Source organism: Miniopterus schreibersii (assembly GCF_964146895.1).
Source record: "Miniopterus schreibersii genome assembly, chromosome: 5".
Taxonomy (NCBI): domain Eukaryota; kingdom Metazoa; phylum Chordata; class Mammalia; order Chiroptera; family Miniopteridae; genus Miniopterus; species Miniopterus schreibersii.
The window spans coordinates 88,468,677-88,486,593 of NC_138106.1; the positions used below are offsets into that span (position 1 = coordinate 88,468,677).

Sequence of the window (17,917 nt, forward strand, 5' to 3'; positions counted from 1 at the left end):
GCAGTTTCGATTTGCATTCTCCTAATTGCTAGTGAGGTTGAGCATCTTTTCATGTATCTATTGGCTGTTTGTAGGTCTTTTTGGGAGAGGTTGTCTGTTCAGGTCCTCTGCCCACTTTTTGATTGGGTTGTTTGTTTGGTGCTGAGTTTCATGAGTTCTTTATATATTTTGGAAATTAAACCTTTGTGGGAGCTACTGCTTGCAAATATCTCCCATCTGGTCGGCTGCCTGTTTGTTGTGTCGTCAGTTCCTTTTGCTGAAGCTTTTTAGTTTGGTGCAGTCCCACTCATTTATTTTTGCGTTTGGGATCAAGTTCATAAAATGCTCTCTACGACCAAGGTCCATAAGTTTAGTACCTGTGTTTTCTTCTATGTAACATTGTTTTGGGTCTCACATTTAGGTCTTTGATCCATTTTGAGTTAATTTTTGTACATAGGGACAAACTGTAATCCAGTTTCATTCTTTTGCATGGGGCTTTCCAGTTTTCCCAGCACCATTTATTGAAGAGACTATCTGTACTCCATTGTGTGTTTCTGGCTCCTTGGTCAAAAATTATCTTCCCATATACATGTGGTTTTATATCTGGGCTCTCAATTCTATTCCACTGATCTGTGTGTCAATCCCATGCTGTTTTGATTAGTGTAGCTCTGTAGTATAATTTGAAGTCAGGTAGTGTGATACCTCCAGTTTCATTCTTTTTTTCTCAGGATTGCTTTGTCTATTCTGGGTCTTTTGTGATTCCATATAAGTCTGGTGATATCTTGTTTTATTTCTTTAAAAAAGCGACATTGGTATTTTGATGGGGATGCATTAAATCTGTATATTGCTTTGGGTAATATGGCCATTTTAACTACGTTGATTTTTCCAATCCATGAACATGGAATATCTTTCCATTTCATTGTGTCTTTTTCAATCTCCCTTAATAATGCTTTGTAGTTTTCAGCATATATGTCTTCCACGTTCTTTGATAAGTTTATTCCTGGGTATTTTATTCTTTCGATTGCAATTGGAAAAGGAATTGTTTTCATTTCTTTTTCTGAAGTTCTGTTGTTAGTATACAGGAAGGCAGTGGATTTTTGTATCCTCAACTTCACTGTACTTGCTTATTGTTTCTAATAGGTGTTTTTTTTTGGTGGAGTCTGTAGGGTTTTCTATGTACAGAACCATGTCATCTGCAAAAAGTGACAGGTTCATTTCTTCCTTCCCAATTTGGATGCCTTTTATTTCTTTCTCTTGCCTTATTGCTCTGGCTAGGACTTCCAGCACTATGCTGAATAAAAGTGATGAGAATGGGCATCCCTGTCTTGTTCCTGATCTTAAAGGAAAAGCTTTCAGTCTTTCACCATTGAGTATGATATTAGCTGAGGGTTTATCATATATGGCCTTTATTATGATGAGGTAGTTTCCTTCTATGCCTATTTCACTGAGTGTTTTAATCATAAATATATGTTGTATCTTATCAAATGCCTTTTCTGCACCTATTGATAAGATCATATGACTTTTATCCTTGTGTTACATTGGTTGATTTGCATATGTTGAACCATCCTTGTGTCCCTGGAATGTACCCCACTTGATCGTGATGTATTAGCTCTGATGTACTGTTCATTCGATTTGCTAGTATTTTGTTTAGGATTTTTGCATCTGTATTAATCAAAGATATTGATCTGTAGTTTCTTTTTTTGTGTTATCCTTGCCAGGTTTTGGTATCAGGGTAGTATTGGCCTCATAAAATGTGTTTAGGAAGTGTTGCCTCTTCTTCAGTTTTTTGGAAGAGTTTGAGGAGGATAGGTTTCAAATCTTTAAATGTTTGGTAGAATTCATTAGTGAAGCCATCTGGTCCTGGGCTTTTATTTTTGGGAGGGTTTTGATGGTTGTTTCAATTTACTTGCTGCTGATCCATCTATTTAGATTTTTCAGTTCTTCATGATTTAGTCTAGGAAGGTTATATATTTTTAGAAACGTATTCATTTATTCTAGGTTATTGAAGTTGGTGACATATAGTCTTTCATAATATTCTAGCTTGATCCTTTGTATATTTGTATTGTCTGTATTGACTTCTACTCTCTCATTTCTGATTTTGTTTATATGGGACTTTCCCCTTTTTTCCTTAGTGGGTCTATACAGGGGGTTGTTAATTTTATTAATCTTTTCAAAGAACCAGCTCTTTGTTTTATTAAATTTTGTATAGTCTTTTTGTTCTCTATTTCATTCTGCTAGAATTTTTATGATTTCCTTTCTTCTGACTTTGGGTTGCTTTTGTTCGTTCTTCTTTTTCTAGATCTTTAAGATGTGATGTTAGGTTGTTTACTTTGGATTTCTCTTATTTCTTGAGATGGGTCTATAGTGATATAACGTCTCCTTTAGTACTGATTTTGCTGCATCCCAGAAGTTTTGATATGTTGTATTGTCACTATCATTTGTCTCCATATATCTTTTGATCTCACCTTTTATTTCTTCTTTGACCCAGTCATTTTTTAATAGTATATTGTTTAATCTCTGTGTATTTGTGGGCTTCTTAACTTTCTTTTTGTGGTTGATTTTTAATTTCAAGTCAAAGACAAAAGTAGATTCAAAGTGAAAGGGTGGAAAATGATTCTCCAAGCAAATAACATCCATAGAATGGTTGGAGAATATACTTGGTATAATTTCAGTCTTCTAGAATTTGTTGATGCTAGTTCTGTGGCCCAACATATGGTCTGTCCTTGAGAATGTTCCATGTGCCCTGGAGAAGAGTGTATAATCTGATGTTCTGAGATGAAAGGCTCTCTAAATGCCAACTGTGTCCACTTGGTCTAGTGTTTCATTTAACACCAATATTTCTTTATTGATTTTCTGTTTGGATCTTTCTAGAGCCATCAATTGAGTATTATGATCCCCAAGTATGATTGTGTTTTGATCTATTTCTCCCTTTAGCTCTGCGAGTACTTTATGTATTTTGGTGCTCCCTTGTTGGGTGCATATATATTGAGAAGTGTTGTTTTCTTGATGTAGTGTCCCCTTTATCATTATGAAGTGTCCATCTTAGTCTCTTGTTAACTTTGTTGTCTTGAAATCTATTTTGTCAGATGTAAGTATGGCTACACCTGCTTTTTTGTGGATGTTATTTGCTTGGAGAATCATTTTCCATCTTTCACTTTGAATCTACTTTTGTCTTTGCAGCTCAGATATGTCTCCTGAAGGCAGCATATGATTGGATTTTGTTTTTCAACCTACTCTGCTGCTCTGTGCCTCTATATTGGTGAATTCAGATCATTTACATTTAGGGTAATTATTAGTTAGGAGGAATTTCTATAGCCATTTTATCTTTTCTGGTAGCTGTGTGCCTGTATTGGTTCTTTTCCTTTGTCTTCTGTCTGCTGTTTTTGTTTGGTGGTGTTTCATACTTCTTTCCTCTGGGTCCTCTTTTTTTAAGCTATGTGTCTAGATTGGGGGATTTTTGAGTGTGGTGACGATTAGGTTTATAAAAGATAAAGTTTCATATATACAATAGCTTTTTCTTTCAGGTGCATCTGATGTTCATTCCTCTTTGCCAGTTCAGACCTTTACCCCCTCCCCTTTTATGTTTTTGTCGTCACAATTATCCCTGTTTATGCTGTAAGTTTTGTTGATCTTACTCATAGTGTCGTGACCTTACATTCTTTGTTTCAGGTAGAATAAGTCCCTTGAGTATTTCCTGCAGTGCATGTTTTCTGGTGATAAATTCTCTCAGCTTCTGTATGTCTGAGAATGTCTTTATTTCTCCTTCATATTTAAAGGGTAACTTTGCTGTATATATTATTTTTGGCTTGTAATTTCTGTCTTTCAGGTGTTTGAATATTTGGTTCCACTCTCTTCTGGCCTGTAGAGTTTCTGCCTTGAAGTTGGATGAAATTCTGATGGGTTTTCCTTTGTAGGTCACTTCCTTCTTTTTCCTGGCTACTTTGAGAATTTTTTCTTTGTCATTAATTGTTGACAGTTTTAATACAATGTGCTTTGGCTAGGGCCTCTTTGGGTTGAGGTAACTAGGTGTTATTTTTGCTTCTCGGATTCGAGGATGTAGTTCTTTCCATAGGTTTGAGAAGTTCTCATCCACTATTTGTTTGAATAGACAGTTTGGTTTCTTCTTCCTTTCTTCTCCTTCTGGAATGCCTATTATTCTAATAGTGCTTTTTCTGATGGAGTCTGATAGTTCTCATGGAGTTCTTTTGTTTTTCTTTATGCTCAGGTCTCTCTTCTTCCTTCAGCATCATTTCTAGATTCCTATCTTTGATATCACTAATTCTTTCCTCCATCTGGTTGTCTCTGTTTTCTATGCTCAGTAGCTCATTCCTGGTCTCCTAAATTGCATGCTTCATTTCCAGGATTTCTAATTGGTTCTTTTTTTAACATTTCAATTTCTTTGGTAAAGTACTCTTTTGTTCATTGATGTGTTTTCTGAGTGCACTGAATTGCCTGTCTGTATTTTCTCACATCTCATTGAGTATTTTCAGAACTGCAATTTTGAAACCTTTGTCGTTTATATCACATATTTTCATGTGTTCCAGCTTGCTTTCTGGGGATTTTTCATTTTCTTTTTGATCATCCTCATTACAGTAGTTATTCATGGCATTTGCTACTCACCTTTGTCTAGGCATAAACCTCTCTTCTATAGCAGCATTCTCTAAAGAAGTCTTTCTACTATTTTCCAATAGATGACGCTGAATCGCAAGATTTTTTTTACCTCTGTCATCTCCCAGTCTTGACCTCCACGGCTTCTGTAAGAGAGTACAACTGTGCTGCTTGAGGCTGGGGTTTGTTTATCCCTCACCATAATGGCAACCCTGACCTCCATGATGTCCAGCCCCAAGCACCAAACTTGGGGATCAGTCACAGAGAGGAAACAGCAGTTTCACTGCTATAGCTCTTGGTTTACAGATACACTATTCCTCAACCTGACACCAAGGGCAACAGGAGGAGAGTTTGGGGAGTCCAAGTGGGCAGCAAGGCTCTGTGTTTCCATTCTTTATTAGAAACACCCCCGCCCAACAGTGGGACAGCCTCAGGACAGAACCCGGTGCTCTGTCAGGCGTCTGCTGGCTCAGTTACTGTTCTCTGCTCACCCTGCTGGACTGGCCCCTCAGCTCTCTGTTCCTCTTTGCCAAAGGAGGCACCTGCTGTTGCCAGGTTCGTCCCCTCTCCCAGCCTTACAGTGAGCTGCCAGCTGCAAGGCTATATCTGAGGGCTATTTGAGCTCTCCTCCCTTCTCGTCTCCCCTCTTATTACCAGTTGTCCACCTTTAGATGCTTCAATGCATGGGTCTCTCAGGCGTGCCTCTGCGTTGAATAGGGAATTCTTTATTGAATTATAATTGGTTAATTTGTTGAAATTTCAAGGGGAGAGGCCAAGGGTATCTCTCACACCACCATTGCTCTGATGTCACTACCTTTCACATCTATCACAGTACCTGTCATGTAATAATGGTCATGGTTTGCCCTCCACCAGCATTTCATGAATGAATGGATGAATGAATGAGAGAGTTCGCCTGTCCTAGTTGATACTTACTTCTAGAACTTGCAGTGTGATGTCAGGAAACTATCAGTCCTTGTACAACAATTGTTTGAGCTGTCATCATGGGAGACTGAAAAAGCCTGAATGTTGCATGAGCCATGAGCATTCACTCAACCCTCATTATTTAATTTCCTACAGAACTGATGGTGGTCCTGTCCCCATGCTGGGTGTCGTCCTGTTTTATGGCAAACTCCACTCCTCTCCTCTTTCTCATGTTCTGAGACAACTTCTTCCCAAAGGCATTTCCTTCATTCTCAGCTCACATCCCTGAGTCTAACCCTTTGATTCCAAAGTCAGAGTACAGTTTTTAATGTAATTCTAGCATTAACTATGAAGAATTTTGCTTTTTAGAGTTTAAACATTTAACTTTATTTTAATATAGTCCTGCCTGCAAACATTTTACCTCAGTCCCATCATTAATGGCAGCTGGACTGGCCAGAGAAAAAACATTGTTTTTCTAGTTTAATCCCTCTCAGCAAGAAATTAAAATTATTTCTTCTCTTTTGATGAGTCAATCAGTAGCAGCTTCCTACCTTGCCCATTTTCTCTTCCTGTCCATTTCTTTTTTGAAATTAAGATATTTATTCATTTTTAGCAAAAAGGAAGATAATTAGGACTGATATTTCTGACTTAACTCCCTTCTGGGAATAAGGAAGGAATATTTTAATTAAAAAGTAAATATATGTATTTCACAAATATGGGTATTCATTATTAATAACACTTCATGGTTTTACAAAGTGTTAATCACCCCAAAGAAGAATTAGATTTTTGTTGTTAGTTCGTAGAGATTATGGACTATAATCTACTTTGAATTCTGGGCTTAACTAATGGTTTTGACAACCATTATTTATCCCAGGGCTGTTTTAATTTCAATATTAGTGATTTATTAACTGTTGGTGAAATAATCTTTGGATATTTTTTCATGTTTTAGGTGCACATGGTTAATAATTCTGTACCAACTGGTGATGGATAGCCAGAAGCAACAGATTTACTGGTGCAAAATTATTACAGAATTCAGTTGCAAGTGCTTTTTAATGGCTAACTTAAAGAAATGAGCTATAAGTCTTTCTTTTTTATTTTTAACTACTGAAATACACTGTGTTACAATAACTTCACAGTGATCCTTCACTTTGGGTCCTCCTCCCAATCTCCATATGCTTTAGGTAATACATAAATATTGCCTAGTGCATATTCTGGCACTTTGTAAGTACTCCGTACCCGTTAGCTGCTACTGTTATAATTATGCCTCCAGCTGTCTTTGCCCCTCTGCTTCCCTTACTTCTCTCAATACCTCAGTTCCCTTTTGCCCTTGGGCTTCTGTTCTTTCTGTTCTCAGGAATAAGTCTGATCCAGTCACTTGTGCCCTTTGTGGATACAAGCCCAGATGTTACCTCTCCCAAGTCCTTCCCTTTAGGATTTACTCTCCATAAGGAAATAAAGAGCTTGGTCCCATGCTAAGAAAGTTCAAGCATCAGAAGTTAGAGGAAGTCATGATTTGGGGAGGGAGCCTTCTCAAAACGCCTTCTGGACTACCTAACCTACTAATAGGCAAAGCCAGCTGGGAACGGAAAATTCAGAAGCAGCCATTGGAGTTGTAGCTTTCACATAAGTTGTGCTACAGGTAAACATCACACTTGATTTTGCAAGGCTTTGTTGTTCCTCTAGGGTTAGGCTGGGTCAACTTTCTCCTGGGTCATTGCATAGAGGGATCTCATGGTTCCCTAAATGTATGTCCCATGTATTTCCCCCTCATTATCAAAGTCCATTCTTAACTTGTAGATTATGTCTCATGGGGAGAATACACTCCTTGTACCAGGAGAACACACTTCCATGCAGCCCTTCCCTCTGAAGCCTGAGCACATCAAAGAGCAACGAGGTGAAGACCTGCTTGAGGTGGCCCTCAGACCTACCCTGAACACCAGCCACTGCCACTGGAGCAGACACCTTCCATAAGGATTGGGCAGACAGCCTGCCCCATCCTTAGCAGATGTTTTTGGGTTGTAATGGTGTAAAGCATAGATTAGTTTGATTTTTTCCATTAATTCAATGCCAGATAGGGTCAATGGACCAAAATCAAATTTCCAAAATCAAAATACTGAATCCTCAGTTTTACACCCTCTCCATATTAACAGCCCCCCTCCTCCCCTCCCCCTCCCCCATTCTCTTCCTCCCTTCCCTCGCCCCTCCCCCTCTTTGCAAACTTGTACATACATTATTGATTTAGGAGCCAAACAAGGCGGCATTTGTTAAGAAAGGCACCTCATTGAAAATGCATCACAGTCCTGTTGAGTGATCCCAGTCACAGGATTGAGGACAGGAAGGACAATCTTTGGATGATGTTGCCTAGGACACTTGCTCGTTTATCTAAAGGGCCCCTTCACACATCATGGACGAAGGAAGGCAAGAGTGTAGGACTGTGGCACACACTGGGTGCTTGCTGAGCCTCACCCACAAGAGCAGGTAGACTGGTAGATCAGTGGTAAGTAAGGAGGGGAATGACCAGCTTGCCCACCCTCCCCATGACTCCTGTAAACTTGATTTGCTGAGCCACTGCCTCCATGAGTACACCCCATATCTCTTTCCAATGTGGAGATGATTTCCTGACCTCAGGGTGTGGGGAACCAGCATCACTAGTCGAGCCCTTCCTGTCCCAAGCTACAGAACAGACAGGACAGCTTGGTTTCCTGCATTTCTGGGCTGCCACCTGTGAGCTTCTAAGATAAAAGCTGAGAGGACTCAGGGCACTGGCTTTAATAAGTATTGTCACTAGTCCAGAGTAAATGAAAACATGATTCCTCAGAAACAAAACGGTGCTTCCCTATTTCTACCTGTACCCTCCAATCAGTCTTAAAAAAGCTAATTACTCATCCTTGTTAAGATGCCTACTATATGTAAAAGAAATGCCTCACTACAACACTGCTGCTCTTCCAGTATTTCTCATGAGCCCTCGCCACTCTTGACTCTCCATCCTTACCCTGACCCCCACCCCTGCCCAGCACCTAACAGAGGGGATCATGCCACACATGGGGTGGTGAGCAGTGGTACAGTCTCGCCTGGCCTCTGTTACTAGGATGGGGCTTTGGAGAAGGCTGCCAGGATGCTAGCAGGCAGGACATCAGGGGTCTGGGCTGTGTCGATGGCCGTGTGGGTCTCCTGTAGCATGTAGTACTCTATTGGTGGGGTAGTCTGAGTGTGGTGGGCCTCTGGGTGGATTTTCAAGGCTTTCTCATTAACATCAGGACGTTCCTCAGTGATATCATCTTTCATAGGCTCCTTTGGAGGTTGAACTTCTCATGGTAGGAACTGCCCTCAGGGGGAGAATCAGCCGTCCTATGGTTCTCGGATCAGCAGAGAGTCTGGGATGTGGAATTCAGTGACAGATTCACACTTCTCTTTCCGCTTCTCCATGAGGTCATCACACATTTTGGCTGCCCTACAGTCCGAGGGACCATCTAGAGAAAAGCCTTTCTGCATGGAGGAGTGTCTGGATTCTTCTCAGTGAGCTCCACTCCATTTCATGGCTCACCCATTTCCCGGCACCCATAGTCACCTTCAGCTTTATTCCCAGCTCTAAGGCAGAGCCACCATGGCCTTCAGCATGTCCCCAGTAGCCAGATGGCAGACACAGAAGTTTTGGGCCAATTTGGGTGTCTGGGTACCCTTGCCAGCCTGGGAGCCCAGCAGCACAGCCTGGATGCATTTAGGACCTCCGGGCTGGTTTAGCCCTGTGCACACTGGGAGCCATGGCTGCCAAAGCCTCTCCCTGCTCACCCCAACACTTACTGTTTTTATGATTCCAAAAAGTTCCTTAAGGTAACCAGCACTGCAGCTTGCAGTAGCCAAATACGTTACCATGACAACCCCTGTCCCTTATCTCTCCTTCCTGATTCCTGATTCCTGATTACTAATTCCTGCTGACCTCAGGCCACCTCTCCTCCCTCCTGACAGTCACTGTTACAGTGACCTCCATCTCACCCAGCCAGTGTCTCCTTGATATTTCCAACCCATACAGCCCACAGCCTGTGCATGGAGCAGCACTGCCAACTGCACTGTCTATTTCTGACTCTGGGAAGGAAGCAGGGAAGGCTTGCGGGACCCTGGTGCACAGTGACGCCTGGGCCCTCACTTCACTCCCCTCTCACTCACTGATCCGCCCAGAGCAGGTCCATCACGCACCTCCAGTCGTGGTGAGTGCCCTGAATGAGGCACCACTATTTATATCGTATACATCATATTTTACTGAACCTTTTCTGTGTTTAGATACACAAACACTTGCTATTGTATCACAGTTGCCTACCGTTTTCAGTACAGTAACACCTATAAGGTTTGTAGCCAGGAGCAGTAGACTGTGCCATACACCAGGAGTGAGGTAGCTATAACACCCAGGTCTGTGTACATGCCTCTCCGATGTTCACACAAGGATGAAGTCTCCCAACACTGTGTTTCTCAGAACATACCCCTTCATCAAGCAGCACACGACTGTAACCTCAGTAGTTCCAGGTTTCCAACTTCGGCTTCTTGCTGGGATTTGTTCTCAGCCACCTTTGGTTTCACGCCCACATGCAAAGCAGACTCCTGCAACCACCTTGTAGTCAGCACTGAACTGTTCTTTTGCTCACACAGTATCTTCCATCTGACATTGAGAAGACACCTTACCTAGTAACACACTAGAATTTAGACAAGTGGATTTATTTTTATTTTTATTTTTTTAATATATCTTTATTGATTTCAGAGAGAGGAAAGGAGAGGGAGAAAGAGAGATAGAAACATCAATGATGAGAGAGTCATTGATCGAGCCCACAACCCAGGCATGTGCCCTGACAGGGAATCGAACCCCGATCGCCTGGATCCCAGGTCAGTGCTCAACCGCTGAGCCACGCCCGGCTGGGCAGAATTTAGACAAGTGGGTTTAGACAAGTGGATTACACTTACAGGAAAGCCTCTCCAGGTGTGCACTTGGCTCTGATGGACCCTAATCACCCGGGCAGGACCCCAGAGTGAAGCCTTAGTGAAGCCAGGTGCTTGATAAGCTATTGCATCCATCTCCACTGAAGAGCATCCATGTGCCTGCAGCTTGGGTCAGGGACCAGTCTGCACGCTCCGTCTCCATGCAGGTTCTGACTGACGCTCATATCAGCTTGACGTCAGCCTATGTCTTGGTGGAATGAAGAGCTCCAAGCCCAGGGGAAGCTTTGCCAAAGCGAAAGAACAGGATGTATGTCTGCGACATGAACTTGCTTATTAGTGTTTCTTTTTAAAAGAACGTGATGTTTTCAGTGTAGTTATATGTTCCCAGTGTACTAAGCTGTCAGACATGGTACACACTGTCCCTGCGGCTCCTCGTCACATCCGGAGCACCTGCTCCTCAGTCTTTGCACTGTGGGTGAGCCCTCAGAGCCGAAGGCTTTAAGATGAGGTGAGGAAGGGTGAAACGTGGCTCACACTAGGGGTGCTCACAGCTAAATCCTACCCAAAGCCCGAAGTTGCACAGGCCAAACATCACCCCCACGGCAAGAACAGCAGCCACAGCCTCTGAGCGCGCTCCGGGGCCCTGCCAGCCTTACGTGCACCACCGCAGAACCACCCCACAAAGTAGTTACTGCTCACCTTTTGCTTTATGGGAAAGGAAAGTGAGGCACGGCTTCGTGCCGAGAGTCACACAGTAAATGGTGGGTCAGCTGGTCAGGGTGTCTAACCCTAGTGATTTTGCTATCTGCCTCCTGGCCACTGCGACCTAATGTTTTCAGTGACTGTCAGCAAAGAGCTAAAGACAGATCAGGGCTTTCTTCACTCTGATCAGCCTGACAGTGACCCACAGAGACTCTTCACATCTGTAATCTCTAGGAGAGGAGCAGACGTCATGTGGGCATCCTCAGGACACCGGCAATGTCCCACGAACCCTAGATCCAGCTGTTTTCAATTGGGTATTCAGACAAGTGTGGGGGGAGCGTGACCCAGCAGAGCACCCAGCAGACCACAGATGCACAGGGAGGCGCAGGCAGCTCTGCCCCGGCAGCTCGGCGGGCGACCGTGCCTCCCAGGGGAGCTCGCAGTCAGATCACAGCGTCAAGCACCCAAGTGAGGGGCCTCCCTTCACCTCGTTGGCAGATATGTCAGCCTGGAACTCAAACCAGAGCTGCCTTTGAGATTAACCTTTTGCTCTAAACCAGTGTTCTAGAGGGAATGTGACCCCAGGGCCTTGTTGCCGCAGCGCCTCTGTGTCTCTCCATCCTCTGCTTAAAGGCAGCCACGCGCCGGGCTGCGCTGAGCCTGCGCTGAGCCTGCGCTGAGCCTGCGTTGACTACAGCTGAGCGACTCCCCTGGGGGCTGCGCCACCGAGTGCACATTAACCCAGCCGGAGTTGTCTGCATCTAGTGCCACAGCCTTCGTCCGGAAAACGCTCACCCCCTCCAAGGGTGTGGCAGGTTACTCCCCTGCGAATCTCTTCCACCAGCCTCTTCCTAACCTTCTCAAGTGAGAGTCCAAATTCTTCAAATACTGAACCTGGCAACCCTCCTCCAGCCTCTAGGAGCACTCCCAGCCACTGATGTGGGCCGTGAAACACCCGTTACTTCTGCCATATTCCTTGGCCTTTACTGTTGGGTCTCAGCCTCCACTTCAGACAAGCAAATGGCCAAAGCTTTTAAAGGGGGGGGGGGGGGGGGTGCATTTTTCTGGAGTTGATGAGAATAAAGCTGTGACCTCACTTCACTCACAGTGTAAGTGCTCAGGACCCGCTGATCCCCAGGTCCGCCTCTCTAACAGGGACATTCCCACACAGACACTCCTCCGCCCCTCACATGGTTAATGGCAGGGACATACCACTCAGGTCCTGAGTCGAAACTCAGAAACGTCTCAGTTCTTTCCTCTCCACTCAGTGCAGCCTTCACGTACCAGCAGCACCATGCTCCACACACCTCCCAGGCCCAGCGGACTCATTGCAGAGCCTCCTACAGGACTTCCATGCCTGCAGCTTCTCAGTAGCAAAGTGGACGCCCCCTGAGATTTTCCTGAACATAAATCTAATCGTCCCACCCCCTACTGCCGAGGAAAGCAGCAAAACGGAAACTTCCTGAGCGTAACCTTCGAGATCGATCATTATTTGGACTCAGGTGGCTTTCTGACCTCACCCAAAGGGACTCTGCCCACTTCCATGTGACCCCTGCAGACCTGTTCACCGCGTCTGGACCTGCTTTGCTCTTTTAAACTCCTGTGCCTTTGCTCATGCTGTGCAGCCTGGAGGGCCTCCATCAAGAGGCACTCGCCCAGCTGTGTCCCTCCTAAGGCGCCCCACGGACATCCTGCAGGGCCAGTGCTGTGGCTGGACCAGCCCTGTGCTGCTCATGATTGCAGGAGGCACTCTGGCAAAAACCACCAGGGAACTTCAAGGAACAAGATTTATTATTACTTCCATATTCTGAAGGGTACTCGGCAAGCCTCAGGCCACACATAAATGTGAATCAGCAGGCCCAAGGGCGAGGGCCGAGCGGCAAGGGGCAAGGGCGCAGGAACATGACCGCCAGAAAGAGAACGTGGAGAACAAGGGAGAATGAGGGGGAGCAAACGTGGGAACCTGGGGCTCCGCCTGTAGCAGTGTCCGAGGGTGGGGTGCCCAGGTTTTCCTTCAAGCATAAGGTCACTTAGCCAGGTGATCAAGCATCACGTCCCTAGGTTACCCAGGGCTTTCCAGAAAGGGACGTTGATGAGTGAGCGCAGCCGGTTTCCTTCTCGGGTTGTGTTGCTAGTAGCTGCGTAGCGGAGCTGTTCACATGTTTATTCAAGATGAATGTCTCTTGACATGGGTGCCTCAGCAATCAAAGCTTACTGCCAGGGACGTACACTTCACTCCCTCTTCAATGCCCAGCGTCTCTGTGAGATGTGCCCGCCCCCCACAGTCCTCCAGGTGGGGCTCTGTGAGATGTGCCTGCCCCCCACAGTCCTGGTAGGACCCTGTGAGATGTGCGCACCCCCCACAGTCCTCCTGGTGGGGCTCTGTGAGATGTGCCTGCCCCCCACAGTCCTGGTAGGACCCTGTGAGATGTGCGCACCCCCCACAGTCCTCCTGGTGGGGCTCTGTGAGATGTGCCTGCCCCCCACAGTCCTGGTAGGGCCCTGTGAGATGTGCGCACCCCCATGGCCCTCCTGGTTGGTCTCTGTGAGGTGCGCCCGCCCCCCACAATCCCCCTAGTTGGACTCTGCTGGTGCATTCAGATAACGCTATGCACAGTGCTTATCTACTACACCATAGTTTTTGTTTTCAATGTCTGTCTTCCCGTTAGATCTTGTCATTGACATTTATACTCCAGTGCCTCTCATTTATAGGAAATGTACTCTTGGCTTTAACCTGTATTGTATTTACCACTTAATTTGGGGTATGTCAATTTCTCTCTCAAACAACAAGGGCATATTTCATGAGTGCTTCCTAAGTGGCAGCCAATACTTTGCATGTACATGTAGTACATAGAAATACATAGAATACAATATGCGTATTAACTCATTTCACCCTCATGATAACCCATAATGTGGGTGCATGTTTATTCCCATTTATAGTTGAAAAAACTGAGATTTAAGGAGATTAAGTCTCAATGTAGTAAATGGTAGAAGTGAGACTGAAGCCCACGCAGTCTGGCTCCGTGGTCCCACCCTGTAACTGCTCTTCCGCACGGAAATAGGGATGTGAATTAAGTTGAGTTTTCCCACTTACTGTAGTTCATTTTCTTATTTCTACAAAACAAATTTAACATTGGTCATGCACAGCTTCACTAATATTGATTCAAATAATGTAGGGTGGGGTGGGGTGAAGACCAGATTTTGACACTGATGTCCTCATGGCTGAACTGTGGTCCTCAAACCTCCGTGATCTTTCAGACGCCTCCGCTGCCCTGCGTATTTATGCGCCTCACATCCAGTCACTCTTCCTAACTGGCAATGTCATTTTTTACACCTAGCCATTAAATACGGTTGGCTTCTCCCCCTCACCACCCGGCATCTGTCAGCAGGGAGCTGAGAAGAACCACAGCTTCGCCTGAGAGGATTGGAACTTGCAGGAGACTGAGCCCTAGTAAGATTTCACAGCTGTTCAGAGGTGCTGAGTGGTAATTTCAGAAGGGAGTCTGTTGGCCTTAGGGGAAAAGTGAGCACTTTGTTAGTTACTTATCTTGCTTTCTCTCTAAAACAAAGACCCAACTTTGGAACATGCTTTTTGGCTAAGGTCGGCTACGGGAGCATCCTGAGAGTTTAATACGTCTAATAAAACTCCAAAGGATGGAGGTTTGGTAGGAAGGGGTGCACCATGCTGCAGAGTCGTGTTCTGTCGTAACAATGCAGCTAATGCCCCTGGAAAATAAGGAAGGGGAGTGGGGTTTGGGGGGCACAGCTGGGAATTCCCAAAGCTCACTTTTGTTTCCGTTTGGACACCACGGAGGCGGTGCTGGACTCGCTTAAATTAGAAGGCGCACCAAGAATGCAAAGCACCCTGTACAGTTTTAACCAGCCTTTTCCATCGCTTTTTAATCCTTCCTGATTCTTCACGTCTCTGTGTTGGAGAAATTTTCTCTATGGGGGTGTCATCCCCTCACCCCAGCCTTCCCGCTTCTGGGCGGCACCCACCTGCAAGGCCACTTGCCCAGGGCCTGCTCCTGGTCCCTGCTTCCTTCTCACTTTCTGCTCTCTGCTGCTTCTCCTGCTCAGGTCGCCCTTTCCCTCCCTTCTCCTTGCTCTTCAGACACCTTCCTCTCCTTTGTTTCCCTCTCACCTCCTGAAACCACAGTAAACTGTAAATATTTTTGTATCTGGGAAGCTTGGCCTCCTTAAATAGATGTGCGGTTTTACTGTAAAAGCAGAAATCCCTGCCCTGCACTGGCTGCTCCCTATGGCACCCCGGTAGGTTGCTGTACATTTGAGAGCTCCAGCACAGAACTGGGCACTAAGAAGGCTTTTCTCTGAAATGAGTCAGGAGTAAGCATGGCAGGACTCAGCTCTGGCCCCACTAATTAAAGAAAATACTGATCTGAATAAAAATAATAACATCAACAATAGCTGCTAACACTTGTTGAGAGCTTACTAGGTACTGGATCCTAAGCCAACCACTACAAGGATTTTCTAATTTACTCCTCACTGCAGCCCTTGAAGCAGGTTCTCTTTTTGGGCCCCTTGTGCTAACGAGGAAACCAAGGCACAAGTGGTGCACTCACACCAATGGGAGACTTCACAGCTGGACGTCACTGACCCTCACCAGCTGCCACAGGTCCTGAGTCCTGGGACTCCCATTGGGGCAGATTCCATGCAGAGCAGTGGCCTGCCCTGCACAGCTGGGCACAGCTGGAGAGGTGAACACAGGGTGGACCAGGGCTATCACAGCCAGACCGGGGTGAGCACAGGGGCCTCAGGAGGGGCTTGGTGCAGGAGCAGAGAAGAGAGTGGAAGGTATTGAGCCACCAGCAGTCCAAGCCCGTGAAAACTTACGTGATGGGGATCTGAACTTGGGTAACACGATGAACGGTCCACAGTAGTGGTCAGCAGGGGAAGGGCAGTAGTGGAGAAAGCAGCTGTAGTTTGGAGGGAGGGGTTCAGTCGATGGAGAGGCACTGGCAGATCCCAGCAGGGCCAGGACTCAGAGGCACTGAGGCCCAGAGCAAGGACAGGTCCAGTCACCAGCCCTGTAGCACTGTGCTCAGATTCACCAGCCGAAAGGGTAGCCTAGAGCTGCTGGAGGTGCTGAAGAGCCCTGGGCATCACCTAGGAGACCGAACATCTCATATGGGGGTGGTCCCCCCTGGGAGCTGCTATGCACACGTGGCACCACCGGCCGGGGTGGCGCCGTGTCTTTAATAATCTCTCAAGAACCCGTAGTGCGTAAATGAGCTTTATGTGTGAAAGTGAATGGTTTCAAGGTTAACCCTAAAAGCATGTCACGGTCACGTTGGACCTGCTTTCTTAGACAGGAGAGCAGGAGAAACAGGCGCAGCTGGCATGCTCGCTGAACCCTGGGGACACTGGGGGACGTGCCCGGCCTGCTGATACCAGTCCACACACCGCCAGGGAGAAGTGGCCGAGAACAGTCCTCAGAGCTGGGGGAGTTGATCTGAGGCTGTGCCGGGTGGGCAGGGACCAGCTGATTCATTGTGATCCCTCAGTATGCGGGGACTTTGTTACTTGTTATGGGTGTTTGTATGTGCTATGAACCTGCAAGGGAAGATGTGTTACATTTGACCATCAGGGGATTGTCCCATACTCGCTGAAGGGGCCAGGCACAACATGTTAACACTGCTGTCACAGGCAGAAGACAAGGCAAGCTACCGGCAGATAGGAGAGTTTAGAAAAGGTTGGTAGCCAGGGCCCACTGAGTGGGCGTAGAGAAGCCATGGGCCTCTGGGAGATCCCTGCGGCACAGCGGAGCTGGCCAGTGGGCCCGGGCTGCCCGGTGCTCCAGGAAGACCCCCATGCCCCAGTCCCGCTCTGAGGGGCAAGAGCAAGGGAATCATTAGCACAACTTTTATCCAAAGGAGCTAAACTTGCAAGTGAAAGAGGCGTCATTCCATGTGCCTCTGCTTCACAGCACTTAAATTGCAGTGAGTTTTTAAAATCCTTCTAATTAAGCCAAACTGTGTGCCTTGTGAGGGCGTGGGCCCGTCTGTGGTTCGGCCTGGCCTCCGCAGGAGGGACAAAGCTCCCACAGAGCTGCTCTTTCCTCCAGCCAGGCCGGGCCCTGGCCCTGGGCCGGGAGCAGCGCTGGCCTGTGCGTGGGGGGAGGAAGAGGCCTGTCCTGCGCCTCACTCAGAGATGCTGTCCCCACGCCCCACGTGAAACGAAAGCGTAACCCGCGCCGTGTTCCTCAGCTGCGGCTGGCTGTTGGAATGACTGCGTCGTGCAAGGTCTGCTTTAACTGCTGCCGAGAGGAAAGCGGGACCTTAGTGGGGAACCTCAGGACACACTGCCGCAAGCTTTACATGTTGGTGTCCCGTGAACTTTGATTTCTGCTCTCCACTTTTCTAGACAGAGCACTAGAAAAAGGCTGGAAACAGATGCGGCAGTGGGAACTTCAGGACCCTTGTTAGTCCAGCCCACCTGGGGGCCAGGTGGCCCGGGGGTGGGGACCTAGGCTTCCCCAGCACTAAAGGCTCCTGGGAACTCCCGGCATGAGCCAGAGCTCAGACCCACCAGAGGGGCTAAGGTGGGCCAGCCCATGAGAGAGGGCGCTGGGGGGCCTCCAGCTTGGGCCCCACCTTCATAGAGTTGGACTCGGACCAATAGCACCCCAAGGTCACTGCCTGGACCCGTCTTGGGGGGCTAGACCTTAACTCCCCTCCACTCTCCTCCACCCTTCCGCCTTCCCTCCCCTCTCACCTCTGTTCACCTCCCGTCCCTTCACCACCGCCTGCCCTCCCCACCT

General features: G+C 46.6%; 1 protein-coding gene and 1 pseudogene across 2 annotated transcripts in view; one reads left to right on the plus strand and one right to left on the minus strand.

Annotated features, from left to right (window-relative positions):
• SLC9A9 (solute carrier family 9 member A9) overlaps positions 1–17,917 on the plus strand; it is a 485,438-nt gene that overhangs the window by 354,428 nt on the left and 113,093 nt on the right. The window lies entirely within an intron of this gene.
• LOC308557423 (adenylate kinase 2, mitochondrial pseudogene) lies at positions 8,593–9,271 on the minus strand (annotated as a pseudogene). Its single transcript has one exon. The product of its transcript is annotated as an adenylate kinase 2, mitochondrial pseudogene (transcript).